We start from the raw sequence: 19,613 nt of genomic DNA on the forward strand, positions 1-19,613 counted from the left end.
AACTTAAAAAATAAAAAAGTGCCTACCCACAATTTCTCTTTCCCTATCTCTCAACAAAAATGCACACACGCACTCAAGAAAGAGCATATCACCACTAGTGGCCGCCACCTCACCACCAATTGCTACCATCGTTCGCCACCATCACCATTGGCTGCCACCATTATCCACCATAAACATACAATCCTAACCTCACCCCCATCTTTCCTTCCTCATGCCGGATAACACTTCCCCATCAACACTGCCCTTCTAATCAACTAGATCTGTCCCTACCTGAATGTCGCCACCACCATCTTTCAACGATTAGGCTTTTCAGTCGCCACCACCATCGCCTTAGCATTGGTCGACAGAGGAGCTCCGCTTTTCATCGGACCACACAAATTCTCCATCGTGAAACCCTAAAATTTTTCCAACATTACCCCTGTAAACCATTGTTCTTGTCGATGATGAAGGTTAGATCGACATCCCCTGTATCGGATACTAGTGACGATGATGGAATATAGATCGATTTGGCGATGACGATAATGGTATGAAGGAAATTTAACTTTATCGGTGGTTTTGTGGTTTTCAAGATCCACACATATTGTAACATCCCGGAATAGCAAGAGTAAAGTTGAAGGGCTAAAAGAGTAAAATGGGAAGGAGCGACTCGACGAGTCCACGAGTGGACTCGGCGAGTAGGGTCGCGACTCTAGTCGCGTGTTAAGTGACCAACTCGGCAAGTAGCATGGGTGGACTCGACGAGTTGGTGCTGAGTGGAGAAAACCCTAAATCCGGAGGTTGAGCCCTATAGAAAGAACATTATGTCTCCTCCCCAGCCTCCTTATCATCCCTTGAGTTCCAGAAGCCCTAATTTCGTGAGGAAACCCCATTGTTGAGTGAATTAGAGCTTGGAGAAGGTGCTTTAAGCATGAAGATTGGAGGCTTGTATCAGGAAGCTTGGGGGAAACAACAATCTATAGTTGGTTGGGCTCATTCCAAGGGTAAGGAACCATTTCCTTAAGCTATTTTCTTCATGGGTTCATGTGTGGTGGTTGGTATGGCATCTAAAGTGAGATAGAAGCTTGGATCTGAGGATGCTACTTCAGATCTGAGCTTGTGATGGTCCTATATGTCATAAAGTCCCTGTTGATGAGTGTTTGAAGGAGCTAATTTGTCCCAAACCCTAGCCCTAGAGTGTAAAGTGCTTAGATCTCCTTGGATTCACGTAAAGTTTACCACTTTACGTGATGAATGGCCTTAGGAAGGGTAGATCTATGGTTTGGATCATCTGCATGGCTTGGAAAGCCTCTGTATGGATTTAGACCCGGTGGTACTTGGCGAGTCACATGGGTGGACTCGGTGAGTTGGTTGAAGATGGCCTGGAACTCGGTGAGTTGGAAGAACAACTCGGCGAGTAGCTTGAACATAGCCTTAGACTCGACGAGTCTGTTCTTGGACTCAGCGAGTCTTGTCGAAGAGTCCCAATCTTTTCTGGTTGAGCCGTGAATCGTTGAGTCAAGGGGTGACTCGGTGAGTTGTGTGCGAGTGGACTCAGAGTTGTTGAACTCGGCGAGTCTCGGGGTGACTCGGCGAGTTGCGTCGCGGATTGAAGGAAATGCTGAGCATGGGGACTCGGCGAGTCATCGGGTTGACTCGGCGAGTAGTGTCAGTCAGGGGTTGACTTTGACCTTGTCTTTGACCAAGGGTTGACCAGTGGTTTCTAGGGGCATTTTGGTAATTGTTGGATATTGTTTTGAGTTCAGTGCCTTGGTGGTTGTCCAGTGGTGGAGATCGTATCAGTGATCGGAGCAGCTTGGGTTATCTGTTCAGTCGGCAGTTTCGAGGTGAGTTATCCTCACTATATCAACAGGGTCTGAGGCACCAAGGCCGGCCCTTTTATCGGATTGAGATCCGGATATTTGTTGTATGTTATTGCTTTGATATGTTGCATCCTGGTAGCTAGGATGGTATATGTTAGAGACTTGTTTGAGATCGGTATCCTGAGATGTAGGGTGATGCTATGCTAGTGACCGATTAGGTCGGTATCCTGATTAGGATGATGATATGCTATGTGAACTGTTTGATCGGTTTGTTGACTGTGAATTGTTATATGATTGTATCTTTATGTGCACATGGTTGTTGGACTGGAGTTGGGTTGAGGCGGGTCTTGCTTTGTGCTGTAGGCCAAGATACCCAGGGCGGACCGGTTGTCCCGAAGGCCCAGCGAGCGGTCTGGATAGGCTGTAGGCCCCAAGAGGGCGGACCAAACATGCCGAGGCTCGGAGAGTGGACCAGGCCGATTGAAGGCCCAGTGCAGGCGGACCAGTCATACTGTAGACTCAGAGAGTGGACCAGGTGGATTGAAGGCCCGGTGCAGGCGGACCAATCACACTGTATACTCGATGTATGTGGTTAGATTCGGAGAGTGGACCAGGTGGATTGAAAGCCCGGTGCGGGTGGACCAATCACACTGTAGACTCGAGGTATATGGCTAGACTCGGAGGGTGGACCAGGTGGACTGTTGGCCGGTGCGGCGGACCAGTCACACAGTAGACCCGAAGTGCATGGCTGCTCTGTGATCGGATATGTTATGACATGTTATGCGTGTGTGGTATATGTGGTTGGTATTTTGGGGATATCTCACTAACTTTCGGGCTTACAGTTGTGGTTTAATGTTTTTTTGGTTCTTCAGGAGACCGTGGCAAGGCGAACGCGTGATCGTACCGCTCCTCATGTTTTTGTCGTGAAGTGATTCTGGGAATACTTAAATAAATTGTATTGAAAACCTTTTGTAATAGCTTTAATGGAATCAGGTTGTTTTTAAAAAAATTTAAATTGGTTGGAATTTTTCGGTTGTTACACATATAAATGGGGAAATGAGAAGGAAATCTTGTGGGTGGGTCTAGGTGGTGACGGGAGAGAGATAGAGCAAGAAGGAAATCGTGTAGGTGGGAAGATAACATCTGAGAGAGAGAGAGAGAGGTGGGTTTATTTTTTTTTGTTTTTCATTTTATTATAAGAATAAGAAATAAATAAAAGAAATTAAAATATAATTATTTAAGGGGCATATTAGTCATTTTAGATGGGATGTGGACCAAAAACACAAGAAAATACAACCATAGTGTGACAACCGTCAAATTCTAGTCAAGTCAAAGTCAATGAAAGTCAATAGGTCGAACCGATAAACTCATTTAGTGCTTGTATGATAGGGTATATCCTATGTGTTCTAATGTACAACCTTTTATCATAATACCAAGTATCACTCAGAAGTTTTAAATGTTCAGAAATTCTAAATCCTAACCAGGATGAGTGATGTAATGATTCTATAAAGCATTATTAAGTACCCTTCGGGGGTGTAAAACACTCATAACAAGGCATAATGGGGTTTGCGAACCATGCCTCATGGGGCCAAACCCTAATAAAAGCCACCGACAAAGCCTCCCTCAATCTCTCTCGCTCTCTCCTAAATCTCTCGCAAAATTTTTTCACAAACATCTGTGCCATCCCGACACTTCAATTCATTGAAAACTCCTTGAAATGGGAAGAAAATACGAAAAACAGCACAATAGGAGCGAGACCCTCTCAAGAGGCGAACCCTCCTGAGGAAGCGAACCCTTCTGATGGGACCTTCGTGCCTAGACGAGAAGTTTTGCCCCTAGACCCTCTCGCTTCGGACACCTTCGCTTGGCAACCGAGGAGATTCCCCCTAAACCGACCAAATTCGCTTCGGAATCAAGGAGCGAACCTCTCTTTCACTTGGGAGCCGACCTTCGCCTCAACAGCTCTTGCTTCCAACCCTCCCTTCGCGTCTAACCCTCTCAGCCTCGCAGATTCGCTTCTTTTCTCGGTTTTTGACCACTTTTGCGTTTTAAGCCCGTTTTTGATGATTTTGACTGGGGATTTTCACCCAAACTCGTATTTTGACATATTAGACCCCATAAACCCATATTTTATTTCTATTTTGAAGGTTTATTTAAATATAAATCATATTTCACTTAGAATAACATATCAAGAGTACATCAAGTTACTCTTTGACTTTCTCATAAAGTTATGACACCAAGCCATCCCCACATCAACTTTATGTCACTATTCACCCTCTACCTATTCAAATCAATATCTTTCCTCAAACACTCCATCAGATTCCTTACTTAAATCCATTCACAAGATCCTCATTTCTCATACTCAAAGCCTTATATGTCCTTCCCTAAAACACATACACTTCTCTCTCTTTCTCATTCTCAGTTACGATCTCTTGACAAAAGTATTCAAGAGATTTCCCTCCATTCTTGGTAAGTTTTCTCCTTTAACTTCTAAATTTCTACACTTCTTCATCCAAATCATGGATCATTTACACAAATATTGCCATATTTGTTCCTAGGATCTTCAAATCCACAAGCATTCTCCAAGTGTTCTTGACTTGGAAACCTCCTTTCTTTAACCGTCCATCTCAGCGAATCACTCAAGGTGAGTTCATACCCCCTTCTTTTCACGTTTTCATCTAGTTTTATGGGGGAGAATACAAGTTACAACATCAAAACATGCTTAAACTCAAATGACAGCTTTCAACAGAAAAGTTATGGCTCAATCACAAACTGTTTTGACAATCTTAAACTCCATAACTTTCAAAACTGTTCAATATGCCAATATTTCAGGTTTATATCTTTCAAATGGATACTTGCACATGTTCATACAATTTTTCTACAATTTATGGTGATTTTTACAAAATTGTCTATCACTAATACAAAGATTTCGGACCACTAAGTGAAAATGGTCATTTTGACACTAGTTAGGAATCATTAAAAATCATAATAAAAATTGTGAGTATACTAGACACATTTTCTGAACTTCCAGAGTTTACGGATTTAAATTTCAATTCACGGTGATTTTTCTGTGATTTTTACGAAAACAGTGACAGAAAAGTAAAACTAGTTACAAACATTTACAAGTTCTTAACACTTTGTAATGTGTTGAGCAAAGTGTTTACCTATGATGACTACATATTTACTTGTGTTTTCTGTTAAGTTACACTTAGATAAAAGAAATACTCATTCATTATAAGGATTGTTAGTCATTACAAAAATACAAGATGAACTATAATAATTATAGTTTATGTTTTGATACATTACTATTCACTATGAAAAGGGTTAAATTCTCACTACAAAAAGGGTTTTTCATTCACTACGTACATTCATGATAAGCTATAATAGGTATAGCTTATGTTATATCAACTCTATGAACTTACTAAGGAAGGTTGAATTGCTACTACCAAAAAGGTTTTTCAATTACACTATAAGTAAACTCATTAAATCCAGTTGTGAGACACTACTTCATTGTACTCTTAGAGTACTGATTAAAATCCTGTAGTTATAACCAGAGTGTCTTGTAGGGAAAGCGTGGTACTTGTATATAGATCTATATTGGAATTGAGAACCCACACCTTAGCTGCATGCAACAACTAAACCGGCAGGTCTGGGGTGACAAATGTCATAACATTCCAACGCCTGAAGAACGACATAACAAGTTACCATGCCAATCAATACGGTTATAATAAATCACATAGGGAAATAACAACACACATAGTTTACAGGGATCTCTACATTCAAAATGGGTTTTATTTATATAAAACTGCATACATTATTATAAGTATGGAAAAATACTTGTACATTTCAGTCTTTGGGTCTTAAGACTGCAACTCATTTTTATAAGGAAAATATTGGATTTTTCTTGTGCATACACTACATTTACAAAGAATGGATTTCAATTTATAAGCAAAAGCTTATTCACTCACTAACGTAATCATTGACACTCTTTCAAAATTTACTTGTATTCTCAGGTAATCAATAAAAACAGGTGCCTACCAGCTTTTAAGGATGAAACGCTTCGTCGTTAGATCAAAACATTATGTCATTATATTGTAATCGATTTTGAAACATGTAACTTATGAAATCATGTAAATTTCCCAATTATATTTATGATGGTTGTATTTACTTTGATCACTATTGTACTCGTTGTTGTGATACTATACATGAAGTCCTCCACCCCCGGACGTTTCTGCCATCCTTGGTTTGGGGGTGTGGCACATAGGGACCAAAACCAGACAAGGTATCTAAAATTGGACCAATGGTGCACCAATATTTCATTCTGGACCAAAACTACAGAACTTTGTCAACCATAGAGACTATTTTGCAATTTTGTCTTATACATATCTCGTTAGAAATATTGTATTAAGTTGAAGCATTAGTTTATAAATTAGTAAAAGAATGAGAAATATCTTTCTACTTTTCTTCCTAATTATCTTTCTATCCATGTAAAATAATGATAATTGTCTTAAAATATTATTAATTTCATCAAAATATGACATTTGTCACAATTTTATATGCATATGAAGATAAATAAAAAGAAAATATAGGAGGATATTTAATTTCTCATAAAAATATATAGGAGAATTGAGTTATCTAACTTGAGATGTCAAAAACCACCGTGGTACTCGACTATGTGGGATCTATTTCTATACAAGAGTATTTTTACAATTTTTTTTGGGTTTGTGGGCGGGATCAGGGGCGGGTACTACTCCCATTTAGTTTTCGGGGTCGGGGGCAGGACGTTCCGTCCCGAATACCCCGCAGGGGTCCCGAAATAATTATCCTATATTTATTATTTATAAAAATAAATATTAAACTTAGAGTACTAATTGTGTAATGTATGTTTTATATTTTGATAAACAAATAACAAATTTTATATTTTATGGTAAAAATGACCAATTAATCAGAAACAATGTATCCTGGAGATACTTTCGGGATACCGAAGTAGCATTTAGAAGCGTATTCTTTTTGTGTTATTTTTTTTCTTTTATGCATTCTGGAGAGTAAGTTTTTGTAATTTTTTTTGTTTATAATGAGCAATTAAAGCTTGATCATTTCCTATGTAAAAAAAATAAACTTTGTGCATTCATTTTTGTGTTTTTATATGGTTTTTTTAAATAATTGTTTGTATTGCAAAAAATAACAAGTAAAAGTAATAACTACATAAACTTAAATATGTTTTAAATAGTACTACAAATGGACACCTACTTTTTATTTGTACCCCCATGCAATTTTGCTATTCGCTTTCAAAATGAGATGGCCCATGTTTTTTTGGTTGAACCTTTATCCTCAAAGATTTTGTAGCAAGCAATATTTTTGGGAACCAACATAAGAACACTTCACACTCCATTTTAATTCCAGACTGTTGTGGCATGTATGTGTTATTTACAAAGGTGGTTTTAAGAGTCTAAAGGGGGAGGGGGATTACATCAACGGGTTTGGTACCCTAATAATTGATACCGACTATGAGTTTATGATACGAGCTTATATAACTATAAATCAGGATTCATTTTCTAAAAAATAACCGTCCACCTAGAAACTATCGTATATAGTCATTGTGAATGTCTTAAAATCCCAAACTCCTAAAAACTAGTGGGCATGTGATATATTGATAGGGGTTTAAGGTTAGACGAAAGGTTGAAATTAAGTAATCATCAGATAACATTTTCTTATAAATGACTATTACTCATGTATTGGCCGTGAAACATAAGTATAATATATTGTATCAAGATTCATCAGACATTTTACACCAATCCTTTACATCTGTGTTGAAAGTTGTTGGTACAAATGTCCATCGAGCATCATTCGTTCTTCGCTCTATCTTTAACGAAATCCACAAACCGATGTGTTGTTAATCACCACATGTGCACAATAAAGTAACCTAAGTGAATTTTTAATATGTAATGATCACATACATATATAACATACATCACATTCCAACCAACCTGAGTCATATTCTCCATATAAGCGCATCCAAAAGTCCATCGTCGGAATATAAATGAGAAAAGGATGGCGAAACTCTAATGAAATATGTAATGTCCCAAAATCTAAGACTAAAATTTTCATTTTTAAAATAAAAAAACATCCATTTTAACACAATTCATTCGGGGCAACCATTATTCGAAAATCAGAGTTAAAGAAGACAATGCGGAAACTTAAATCATAAATTTGCTTGATGTGTGTGTACAGTCTCGCCTTCGCAATCTGATACGTACCTGCAAAATATTTAATCTACAACTGTAAGCACAAATCTTAGTGAGTTCCCCAGAATATCTCATACATCATAGCATAATAATCAACTATGGGTTATCAGCAACCCTGAGGACTATCTATCAACGGTCCTAGTGGGCTAACATCACACCTTATGTAACACCTCAAATTTAGTCAAAAATTTTCATTTGTAATTTACCAAAAATAGGGGTTCACAAGCGAAGTTATCAAATACATAATTATCCAAAACAATTAGTACTTGATCCAAAAGCAAAGCCCAACTTCGACACCCCTCATATTCCTGATCAAAAGGAAGTCGTGTGCTTTCATTGTGGCCAAAAGGGCCAATGGAGAAGAAGCTGTTGGGTTTTGATACGAAATGGAAGTTTGTTTTTCACAAAAACTGTCAACGACAAACTTTAAAAATAACAAGTTTATTTTTTAGTTCATAACAAAACCGAACCATCATGGATCCATTTATAGAGGTTAGAATGAAATAAAACCAACCATAGGATGTTTTAGAGATAACCTTTGAAGCCTTTGAACCCACTTGGTTTTGGGCTGTTGATGAAGATAACAAAAGATCAAAGTGTATGATCTTCTCTACAAGTATCCACCATCAAGCGTAAGGCACTTGGAATGCTAGTTCCTTCTTGTATTCTTGAGTTTCTTAAGCCTTTAAGTGTGTAACGCAATTAAGAACTAAAGGGAACAACTCAAGAGGTCTTCTAAACCACCAAACTAACTTCAAAAGAGAGAGAGAGGGAGAGATGAGTAGAAAACCCACTGTTTTGGAGAGAAAGAAAGGAAGAAGAAGAGCTTCACTCTTGCAAAAATGCAAGCCTTATGCAGAAAGAAAGGAAGAAGAAGAGCTTTACTCTTGCAAAAATGCAAGCCTCATGCATCTCTTATATAGCTAATGAAAAGTAAGGCCTAACCATTAAAATAATCTAAAGTAATGGTAGCCTTTAGAAGCATAGGAGACAAAAGGTGGAAGGTTAAAAAATCAACCTCCTACACCATCATTATGCCTTTTAAAAAGTAAGATTCTTTATTTTTTATATAAAATCCAAGTTTATAAAATATAAACTTTGTCTTTAGGTAAAAGACAAAAGAATCCAACTAATCCAAAATGTTGTGCATGACTTATTAATTCATACTATATGAAATAATAACTAGTAATACTCTCTTATAATTATTATTTTCACAAAACAATAATTATTCCCTAATTAAAATACAAGAATCAATATTATTTAATAATAATCATATTAATAATAAATATACAAAATGTGTCAACTTGATAAAGGTGTGACCCTATAGGATCATATATTATTAGCAATATCACTCCATAATGATTCGTGGGCATATAAATCCAACAATCTCCTACTTGCAGAAGATTCATTATAGACTAACATAGACAACAGCTGACGTCTAGCAACGGGCTACTACCCCTAACAACATATGGAGGGTGTCATCTCATTAATAGCCAATTCCAGGAGCTCTAAGCCGCAATTGTTACTAAAGGTGTGGTATCAATTATTCCCTTGTCTTAGAAATCATGTCGAACATGAGATATGGATCGCGATCAATCTTATTTACTGCTCAACTTTAACTAAGGCCTTAGATGTCATGCTCTCAACGTATAAGAGGGATAAATCCCATCTTGACTACATACGCCCATCAATGTAGTTCATGTCATACCAAACGATGGCTCTTATGACTACCTTTTACGAAACAACGGTAAACCATGTCAAAGCACAATAATTCCTACACCTCAAGTCCTAAATATGTATCTCAGGTCTAAGAATACAAAGATCATCTTGTCTACATATGCCTATCAATGTAGTTCATGTCATACCTAAGGATGACCCTTATGACTGCTTTTTACAAAACAACATTAAACCATGTCTAAGCACAAAAATCCCTACACTTCAAGTCCCAAATATATATCTTAGGTCTAAGATTCAAAAGATACAACCTTGATCAAAACATCACTCTTGACTACGATCCATAAAGTGGTTTTGATGCGAGTCAAGTATAATACTTATTCTCCTAATAAAATACCTATGAAGTTGGTAGCAGCTCTTTGTCATTCTCATCTCCATGAGAATCCACCAATCCACTCATATTAGTCTTAGCTCATAGATGCTCCCACAACTATGAACGACTTTGGACATTTAGAATAACCTAGTTATTCAAGGATTTAAACATGCTAATATAGAACATAAGAATTATTTAATGAAAGACTCATATCCAATATATCATTAATTACAATATATGTTGCTCTATTGTTCCAATATCTAAATACTAAATTTCAATCAAATGCATCTACTTGTATCAACAATGCTCTATAGCACCAGCTTGACTTTCATGCTTTAGCTAATGAAGCAACTTTGTTAAGTAGATTTGACAAACTTGATTTGTGTAAACTTTGCGAATACAATCATTTTCAGTTTTATGTATAACTTATATATAAAGAAAAACTATTGAGAATGAATTAGATGCTTGAATTTGACTTAGATACCAGTACTTGCATAATGGGATTACTCATAGTCATAATGAACTATACATTAAGCATCTTTGTATGTGGTTCTCCAAACAAAGAGGTACTCTAACTCTAATGTGTAATTATAATTAAAATCTACATGGAACCACTATCCATGTAACTATTTCTTCATTCATAATGAGGATACGCCCGATTGTGACTCAGAGTCATCTCAATCTATTTGAAAATTTATCACATGTGTAACAACTTTAAACAAAGCTTTCTTTCAAATACTCTGTTGACTAGGAATATTTCTCTAGTTCTCGCAAGTACTTTGGAATATTCCTATAAGTCACACAATGAATTGTTCTCGGATTATACTAGTATCATTCGTCATGCTCTAAGCATATGACTTATTTGGCCTTTATGCATAATTATATGATTATTCCAATTGCATGAGCATCCGAAATACAATCATATTATCTAGTTCAAAAACATTTGTACTAGGATTTTTCTCAAAATCATGTCATATGGTATTTGATAAGATAACTCTCTCAGAGTCCTTTATCTTAAGCTCCTTTAAGATCCTTGATAATTAATGCAATTTTACTTAATCCTTTAAGTTGCCATGATCTATCTATATAGATCCTTATTCCATGAATTAATATGTCGACTGCATATAACATTAGGAATGTTACTGCGCTCCCACTAGCTTTATGGAAAAACATAAGAGTCATCTTGATTTATAATTAAATCACACTATGTAATTATCCTATAAGAAAGAAGATTCTTACTTTGAGATGTTAGCTTAAATCTTGGAAGATTTTCAATCATGTATGTTTTCTCCCCTGAAAACTCACTTACTCTTTATAGTCAAACTATATCGAGGAAGATTAATCAAACCTATACTTGATAGTCATACATGAATGCATATCTATGTGTTTTATTAGTTTCTGATCAACTATTGAGCAGATTCAACAACAGTTGAAAACTGGCTAGTTCCAAACTATGATGCATTTAGCTTATGGATCTTTAGCTCTTAAATCTACAAATTGCTCCCACTTAGAAAAAAACACTTTCTAATCACTTGTCTCATGGAATGTCAATTAGTGGGATTAGTTGAAACTTCATCCTAAACAATCATTTAGGATATTCTGCATAAATGTAGTTAGTAGATACTAGAATGGTTAAGCTTATTGTCTAACATGATCTCAATGACTCCATATCTTTTAGATAAGGATAAACCATTCGTCCTTAGTCTAATATAAGTATCTAATCCACTTGTTTAGTTAGAAATATATATTCAATATATATTTGTTGCAGTGAGCATAATTTCAAAATTTTGTAAAGTAAATAGTTCTTTTAAAACATCATACAATAGATTGCAAGGTCTATTTATATCCTATTAAAAAACTTGTACTATCGACATTCAGCTAGTGGCTAGGCGACCCTATCCCACTAGAGAATATGAAGGCTACCTCGAATATCAAAATATATATTTAAGTGACCAGGTGATCATGTGCCGCAAGAAACATACTAATAACAAGTGAGTGTCTTTGTCGGAATGAGTTGTGAATCAATTCCACAACTCCTTAGATGTTCCAAGAAGACATGGTTTACACAACTCATTTTATTTATCACAACAAAAGGTTAATGATGATCCCATTAAGTCATATTTCAATCTTCACTATGAAAATTTTGATCAAATCAAAAGGTTTCATCAACGACGAGTAAAAGTCATCAGTGAAATTGATTAAGTATCTATCACCAAATATATTCATGGATTGAAAAAGATTACATACATCACTTATGTATAACTCTTTGTCAAGCCTTTTGTTCTTTAACTACTAATAGATAAAGACACTTGTGAATCATCTTCTCAAATAGGATCCACATTTATCAAATGAATCAAGCTCATTTGCCTTCAAAAATTCATCCTTTTGAAGTTGGTATATGTATTTCTTATTTATATTGTCATGATGATTATGAAATAGATAAGTTAAAATCAAATACCCTTTGATTATATAGGTATTATGATCATAACTACTAATTTAATAAAAGATTAAAGATTTACTTCATAAATAACATTATGAGAAAATATTCTTTAACACATAATACATCGTTTCAGAACATGAATGTGAACATCCATTAAACGATAAGTAAATCTAGATTTATTCATAAATTACAACTGTTACATGTACCTATAAGGATAGGTACAATACATCTATTGTTTAAATAAAAGACTATAACAACACTTGTTATATCTTCAACACGAAACGCCATTCATTTATAATCAGTTGATTATTTCTTCCAATCATCGACTTATAATATCAATTATTAGTTTCACTTTATGTATAATATACTCAAGTAAATGATGAAAAATAAATATTTCTATCATATAAATATCTGAACTCTTGTCCAAGTCAGGCTTCTTCAGCTCGAAGAGATGAGAGGAGCAATTCCTCCTTTAGTTTCCCGTTTCTTCCACAATAGAAACAATACTAGTCATTTGGCATTTTCTTGATTTCTGGGTTTATGCCGTATTTCCCTTAACTAAACTATAAGTCTATATGAGTGCATAATCTTTTAGACTTCCATTTATTCAATGCTTGAAGAGAATTGAAGCTATTTCTAGTGTTCTGATTGAATATTTGTTTTACTTGATGACACATCTGATATGTTTCATAATTATCCAAGACTTTCTGCAAATCAAGGTTAATCACTCCAGTATGATATAAGACACATCAACATCATCACAATAATACTTCTATCAAAGTATCATGACCAGACTAACTGGTTGCAGAGGTTACTTAGGCATGAGATCTTTTAGTATATATAATTTCTATTTATCTTAAAGGTATAACCTCAAGATACTATACCAATTATAGAAATTATAACTATCAAATGTTACTGTTTCTTGAAACTCAACAAGAGAGAGATTATGTAGGGCGTAAAATTATTAACAGTTATCAACACAATTTAACAAAGTTTCATTTAGTATTTTCAATATTTAGTCTTTAAAAATTACTACCTCATATTGTTTCTTAAAACATTAATTTATTAAAGTCTAGGATCCAAGTAACGAAACAAGTAAATGGTTAGACGATCTTTATCTCTTGGTAGCGATTACCGATTGCATACGATATGTAACTCCTAGATTATGGGATCCTAAACAACTATTGTTTATCTTGGCATGTTTATCCCATCTATGCCTCAAAACTCTTATGCTTAGGCTACCTTTATCACATAAGAAATTGATCAAATCATCCATTTAAAAAACATGTAAGTTCTATTTCACAAATGGTTAGGTGACTTTATCCCATAAGCAAATACAAAAACATCTTGACTATTTCTGACAACTCGAATGAATAAGGTGACCTTAAAATCCATATGAACTACACAAAAATCCCAAGTGAATTTTAAATGGATTGCATAGAGTTGAAGTTTTGTAAATAAGAGTTTATATATGTTTTATAATTATAGTTTATAACAACATGGTCTCGTGAATATTGCAAGCATCCAACAATTCATGTACCCTTTTGTAAAATTCATATCACTTGTTATGAGGTTCTTTAGGTGCCAAATAAAACTTCATTTTATTTTCCATTAACCGCGATCTATTATAAACTAAAATCCGGTATTTTAAAGTTTAGTCATAGATCGGTTTTAAGAACTAGTAATAGTCTTAATAAAACTATATTTTATACTTAAGAATTGGAGTTTTGGATGAGCTATAAAATCATTATTTTAAATATCCTTTTAACAATCAAAACTTATGACTTCATGAATTTATAGAATAAATTCATTTTATTTTATAAACTCAATTTTATGCATCTTATGATAAAAGTCATATTTTGATAAACCAAAACTTGGGTGATGCTACTTATGTTTTAAATCTCATTTAGCATGCATAAAACATAATATCAAGATGTTGCGTTATGTTTAAAACACCAATATCATATATTAAGTTTCGATGTAAAAAGTAATGACTAGTTTTATTATTTGCCGTTATAACGCTATAAACCGATTTAGTGTTTTTAATAAAAACTCCTTATTTATTATAAAGACATGGAGTTCATATAAAGTTTAAACATCTTTTAAACCATTTCAAATATTTTAAAGTTGGGTATCTATAAGTTTTACAATAAAACTATTTTCAACAAAATTTGAGTTTTAACCGGTAAACCGGTAACCGGTAAAACGTTTTTATAAATATCTATTTATAAACATCTTATGTTATCTTTTAAATATTTTTTACTCAAACTCCAAGTGATATTATCTTATGAAAAAATGTTATTTGGCATGTAAAAACCATTTTCATACATAAAACAATAACACACATTTAACAAAAAATAAACATCACAAGCATACATTATAATATGTATAAACCAAGTCATGTCTAGTAATAATTTTTGTGAGCCATCACAATAATTATTAAATCTTTCCTAAATGACTTAAGAGACACTTCAAAAAGTCTTCAAGGTGGTAATTTCTTCATCTTGTTATATTTAAAGTAAATACAACTAGTGTAATTAATTTATTACATTAAATCAACAAATGAAAAATACGTATTTATCTATTACATCTTATGAATAAATAAATATCATCAAAATGACTTGTTGATACACAAAAACATATCAAATATTATAACAAACAACTATTTGTTTTTTTAAGGCAACTTTTATATAACCAGAATGCATGAAAAATGATTATATATAAAAATAAACAATTTTAACCAAGAAGTTGTCATAGAAGACAAATATGGATTTTTGTTAACCAAAAGAAATCCATGCTTGTTTTCCAAAAACCAAAGATTATCAAACATAAAAAAAATCATTCTAACATATAAAAGATGGCTCTGATAACACTGTTGAGTTTTGATACGAAATAAAAGTTTGTTTTTCACAAAAATCGGCAACGGAAGACTTTAAAAATAATAAGTTTATTTTTTACTTCATAACAAAACCGAACCATCATGGATCTATTTATAGATGTTATAATGAAATAAAACCAACCATATGATGTTTTAGAGATAACCTTTGAAGCCTTTGAACCCACTTGGTTTTGGGCTATTGATGAAGATAACAAAAGATCAAAGTGTATGATCTTCTCTACATGTATCCACCATCAAGAGTAAGGCACTTGGAATGCTAGTTCCTTCTTGTATTATTGAGTGTCTTAAGCCTTTAAGTGTTTAACTCAACTAAGCACTAAAGGGAACAACTCAAGAGGTCTTCTAGACCACCAAACTAACTTCAAAAGTGAGAGAGGGAGAGGAGTAGAAAACCCATGGTTTTAGAGAGAAAGAAAGGAAGAATAAGAGCTTCACTCTTGCAAAAATAAAAACCTCATGAATATCTTATATAGCACATAAAAAGTAAGGCCTAATTATTAAAATAATCTAAAGTAATGGTAGCCTTTAGAAGCATAGGAGACAAAATGTGGAAGGTTGAAAAATCAACCTGCCACATCATCATTATGCCTTTTAAAAAGTAAGATTATTTATTTTTTATAAAATCCAAGTTTATAAAATATAAACTTTGTCTTTAGGTAAAAGACAAAAGAATGCAACTAGTCCAAAATGTTGTGTATTACTTATTAATTCATACCATATAAATAATAACTAGTAATACTCTCTTATAATTATTATTTTCACAAAACAATAATTATTCCCTAATTAAAATACAAGAATCGATATTATTTATTAATAATCATATTAATAATAAATATACAAAATGTGCCAACTTGATAAAGGTGTGACCATATAGGATCATATATTATTAGCAATATCACTCCATAATGATTCTTGGGCATATAGATCCTACAAAAGCTGCCCCAAGTACTTGCAAGAATTGAAAGATTCAAAGGCCAAAGCTGGTGTATCATCTTCTGGTACGTATTCTACTCAAGTGAATATTACTAATATTACAAATTCTTGGGTTCTTCATATAGGATGTGGTTTCCACATTTGTTCTGATATACATGGGCTACAGGAGAGTGAAGGGGTCGAGCATGGAAAGCTAAACCTAATCATGGGGAACAAACAAAGATCGGTTGTTACCAGGATTGGGACTTATGAGCTTATCTTTGATAGTATTAGGGTTGATTTGGATAATTGTTACTACTTTCCAAAAATGGCTCGAAACATTATTTCTTTTCATGCTTTATTTAGAAAAGGATATCATTATGGTTTTATAAAAATGATGGTATTATTTTAGTTTATTTTAATGGTGCATTTGTTTTCAAAGCTTATCCTTGTGATGGTGTGTATGAAACTATTGTTTGTGTGAATGAATTAGGCAACAATGTGTATAATATTGGTTCTTCTAATATGTTAGACAAATCATATCTATGGCATTGTCATCTTGGGCACATCAACAAGAAACACATCGCGTAACTCCAAATGGATGGAGTGTTGGAATCGTTTGACCTAAATCAAATGATGATTGCAAGTCTTGTTTGTTGGGCAAGATGACCAAATCACCTTTCACTGGCACATGGGAAAGAGGTGAAGATTTGTTGGCCCTAATCCATATAGATGTGTGTGGACCATTCAGATCTGCCAGAAAGAATGCAAATTGCTACTACGTTACATGTACTGAAGATTACAGTAGATATGGCTATATTTACTTGATCAAACATAAATTAGAAACTTTTGAAAGGTTTAAAGAGTTTAAGAATGAAGTAGAGAACCAATTGGACAAAAGATAAAGATGTTATGTTCTGATAGAGTTGGTTAGTATCTTAGTATCGAGTTTAACGACTATCTGAAGAAATGTGGAATTGTTTCACAATTAACACCTCCCAGAACACCATAACTGAATGGTGTAACTGAGAGGTGTAATCGGAACTTACTTGGTATGGTTTTCTCCATGATGAGTCGAGCTTCGCTTCCAATATCGTTTTAGGGGTATGTTTTGGAAACATCCGCTCATATCCTCAATCTTGTTCCAACTAAGAAAGTTGCTAATACACCTCATGAAATATGGACAAGGAAACTTACCTCTCTCGTACATATCAAGGTCTGGGGTTGTGAGGTTCTCGTTAGGTGAGAAACATCAGAAAAACTTTAACCCAAATTCTAGAAGTGTTTTTTCATCGGTTATCCACAAAAATACTTTGAATACTTGTTTCACAGACCCAATGACAATGTGGTGTTTATAACTCGAAGATGAGTCTTTCGCAAGAAAGGGCTCATTTCCAAAGAGGGCAGTGGGAGCACGATTGTTCTTGAAGAGATTCAAGAGTCATTTGATGAAGCAACTTTTGAGGATACTCACTTTCAACCTGAGAATGTTACTGTTGAGCTCATTTACAATCCGTTTCCCCTTCATTGGCCCAGTAGGGTTAACATGCCACCTTCATTATATGGTTTCCATATAACTGCATAAGGTGATACATTTATCGGTGATGCAACACTGGTAAATTTGGATGAGCCTGCTAACTACAAGGAAGAAATGGCAGGACCTAAGTCTACTAAATGGAAAGAGGCATAGATAGTGAGATCCAATCCATGTATGACAACCAAGTGTGGACCTTGGTTGATCAAGCACCTGGTCGAAAGACAGTGGGGTGTAAATGGATCTTCAAGAAAAAGATTGACATGGATGGTATTGTATAGAGTTACAATTCTAAGCTGGTTGCAAAAGGCTTTACTCAAACCCCAGGGATTTACTATGAGGAGCCTCTTTTCACCAGTTGCTAAGATTAAGTCAATTAGGTAATGCTTGCCATAAGTGCTCACTATGAATATGAAGTATGGCAGATGGATGCCAAAACTTCTTTTCTAAATGGTAAACTGGATGAGGATGTTTACATGGCTCAACCAGAGGGTTTTGTACATACCAAATTCCTTAATAAGGTGTGCAGGATTGAGAAGTCCATCTATAGAAAGAAACAAGCATCTCGTAGTGGAATCTTTGCTTTCGTGAAAAAGTCAAAGAGTTTGGATTTTCGAGAAGTGGAGATAAAGTTTTGTGTGTATATCAAAGCTGGTGGGAGCAGTGTAACTTTTCTAGTTCTTTATGTGGATAACATACTCCTAACAGGAAATAGTGTTCCAACTTTGCAAGAAGTCAAGTATTGGCTTGGAAAATGTTTCGCTATGAAGGATCTAGGATAATCTACATATATGCTTGGTATAAGAATATACAAGAACATGTAGGAACGATTACTATGCTTAAGTCAGTGTACATACTCGGATAAAATATTGAAAAGATTCAATATGGAATATTCCAAGAAGGGAGACTTACCCATGCATCACACTGTTAAGTTGAGCAAGGCTCAATGTCCCAGTAGTGATAAGGAGATGTAATGCTCAAAATTTTTAACCAAAATTTTCATTTTTAGAATTCCCAAAAACATAGTTTTTAATACCATCTCATGTCAAATACATAACACCACAAAACAAAATCAGAATATCCCAGAATCCACAAAATATCCCCATTAGCAGACGAGGGTGTACAATCATGATGAAGCCTTCCCACGATCATGAGATGTATCTGAAACATATTTACACCAACACTGTAAGAATGAAGCTTACTGAGTTCCCCAAAATACCACATACACAAATAATTAGCCTCTCATGGATGTATCTGTTGGATTAGTGTTTAAGTCTATAACTATTTTGGTATGTATGTAACTCGATTATGAGCATGGTCCTTTTGGGTTGCCTTCACCATAACAATATGTAGGATGAATTAAGGAGATAAAGGTTTAGTTACGATTTATTAATATATTATGAGAATAATATATTAAAGGAAAAATCATAATGTTTAATTAATATTAGTCAAGAATTAATTAAGAATTAGTTTTGTGGCTAAAAGAGATTAATTAAACTTAGGGGACTGGATTTGTAATTATAAGATAATTGCAATTGGGCTATGGATTACCTAATAATATATAGGTTAGACGAATTCTATGGGAAGCCCATAAGGAATTCGTCCAAGGGATATGTTAAAGGAATCCATGGGCTGCTTAGGGCTTAAGCAGTCAAATTAGGGTTTCCTTGTTAGATAACCTTAATAGCCTAAGTATATAAGGAACCCTTGGGCACCAAAAACGTGTCTAACACTTGT

This window comes from Lactuca serriola, chromosome 2, assembly GCF_051521515.1.
Source record: "Lactuca serriola cultivar US96UC23 chromosome 2, Lser_US96UC23_V15, whole genome shotgun sequence".
NCBI classification, from domain to species: Eukaryota; Viridiplantae; Streptophyta; class Magnoliopsida; order Asterales; family Asteraceae; genus Lactuca; species Lactuca serriola.